Genomic DNA, 2,500 nt, shown 5'->3' on the forward strand with positions numbered 1-2,500 from the left:
CCGCCGGATGCCGCCCATGGCGAGCGCACACACTTTGCGGACACCTCGGATTGGCCACCCGGAGGTGGAGAGCGACCCGCAGACGAAGCACGGCCAGGGGCCGCCGGATGCCGCCCATGGCGGGCGCTCTCGCTCCTCGGACAGCTCCATCGGCGCAGCATGGCGCTCGCGGTCGTCATTACCCGCTGGCGAGGCGCGGCCAGGGCCGCCAGGCGTCGCCTATCGCGTGCGCAAACTCCCAGCAAGCACCAACGTGCTCCTTTGGATGTTGTCATCCGGAGGTGATAGCGCGGCCCGGGCCGCCTGACGCGGCCCATCGCGGGCGCTCCTCGTCGGACACCTGCGTCACACAGCCTGGGTGCCAGCTGTGGAGTGACACTTAGAGAAAAAGAAGCACAAGTCACTCATATCAAAGTTCCCGTTCCCTTTTGTTTGTGTCACGCTTGGAAATGCTTGAGAGGTGACACTTTGTCAAAATTGCAGCTGGTGTCTCATCATCATCATCACCGCTGCTCATCAGCCTTCCTTGGATGCCTGCCATGCACGCGGCCCAACGGGGCACTCAGATGGGGTGGGCAGCCCGGACCGCCTTGCGCGGCCCAACACGGGCGCCCAGGGGGACGCGGAAACCCGTTTTAGAAAATAACCTCCAGGGGTTTTCCAAGAGCGGCACAGCCCCAGCTCACGTCCGTGTTTCAGTGCGTCAAAAGCGGATTCAAAAGTGTGCTTTTCTCGGTACTTCCCCTGGAGGTCAGTGTTTCTAAAAACTGGGTTTCCGAAATCGTGCTGGAGGTGTTTTGGTCAACCAGGAAAAATGGCATTTACGGGAGAGGGTAAAGTATACCCCCCCCCCCCCCCTCTCGGCTGATTTACCCTCTCCCGTAAACGCGTTTTTTCCTGGTCGACCAAAACACTCATTGACTCCCATTCATTTGACACTTTGTCATTTTTTCAGCACTTTTTTCGCGCATTGGGTACTCCGCCCATTGACTCCCATTCATTTGACACTTTGTCGTTTTTCCAGACCTTTTTTCACGCATTGGGTACTCCGCCCATTCACTCCCATTCATTTGACACTTTGTCGTTTTTTCAGCACTTTTTTCGCGCATTGGGTACTCCGCCCCATTCACTCCCATTCATTTCACACTTAGAAAAATCATCCGAGCGGCTCTCCACGCATTTTATAGCCGCTTTGGGGCTCCAGCCGCCTCGGCCTTCATTTCTGACTAGGCTCGTGTGGACTTTGTCGTTTTTTCAGCACTTTTTTCGCGCATTGGGTACTCCGCCCCATTCACTCCCATTCATTTCACACTTTGAAAAATCATCCGAGCGGCTCTCCACGCGTTTTATAGCCGCTTTGGGGCTCCAGCCGCCTCGGACTGCATTTCTGACTAGGCTCGTGTGGACTTTGTCGTTTTTTCAGCACTTTTTTCGCGCATTGGGTACTCCGCCCCATTCACTCCCATTCATTTCACACTTTGAAAAATCATCCGAGCGGCTCTCCACGCGTTTTATAGCCGCTTTGGGGCTCCAGCCGCCTCGGACTGCATTTCTGACTAGGCTCGTGTGGACTTTGTCGTTTTTTCAGCACTTTTTTTACACATTGGGTACTCTGCCCCATTCACTCCCATTCATTTGACACTTTGAAAAATCATCCGAGCGGCTCTCCACGCGTTTTATAGCCGCTTTGGGGCTCCAGCCGCCTCGGACTGCATTTCTGACTAGGCTCGTGTGGACTTTGTCGTTTTTTCAGCACTTTTTTTACACATTGGGTACTCTGCCCCATTCACTCCCATTCATTTGACACTTTGAAAAATCATCCGAGCGGCTCTCCACGCGTTTTATAGCCGCTTTCAGACTCCTGCCGCCTCGCCTGCACTTCCGCCTCGGTCCGTTAGGATTTAGGCCTTTTTTCAGCACTTTTTCTCCGTTCCTCCGGGGCGACAGCGGCTCTCCACGCATTTTATAGCCGTTTTCAGACTCCTGCCGCCTCGCCTGCACTTCCGCCTCGGTCCGTTAGGATTTAGGCCTTTTTTCAGCACTTTTTCTCCGTTCCTCCGGGGCGACAGCGGCTCTCCACGCATTTTATAGCCGTTTTCAGACTCCTGCCGCCTCGCCTGCACTTCCGCCTCGGTCCGTTAGGATTTAGGCCTTTTTTCAGCACTTTTTCTCCGTTCCTCCGGGGCGACAGCGGCTCTCCACGCATTTTATAGCCGTTTTCAGACTCCTGCCGCCTCGCCTGCACTTCCGCCTCGGTCCGTTAGGATTTAGGCCTTTTTTCAGCACTTTTTCTCCGTTCCTCCGGGGCGACAGCGGCTCTCCACGCATTTTATAGCCGTTTTCAGACTCCTGCCGCCTCGCCTGCACTTCCGCCTCGGTCCGTTAGGATTTAGGCCTTTTTTCAGCACTTTTTCTCCGTTTCTCCGGGGCGACAGCGGCTCTCCACGCATTTTATAGCCGTTTTCAGACTCCTGCCGCCTCGCCTGCACTTCCGCCTAGG

Source organism: Dunckerocampus dactyliophorus, unplaced genomic scaffold (assembly GCF_027744805.1).
Source record: "Dunckerocampus dactyliophorus isolate RoL2022-P2 unplaced genomic scaffold, RoL_Ddac_1.1 HiC_scaffold_86, whole genome shotgun sequence".
Lineage (NCBI taxonomy): Eukaryota > Metazoa > Chordata > Actinopteri > Syngnathiformes > Syngnathidae > Dunckerocampus > Dunckerocampus dactyliophorus.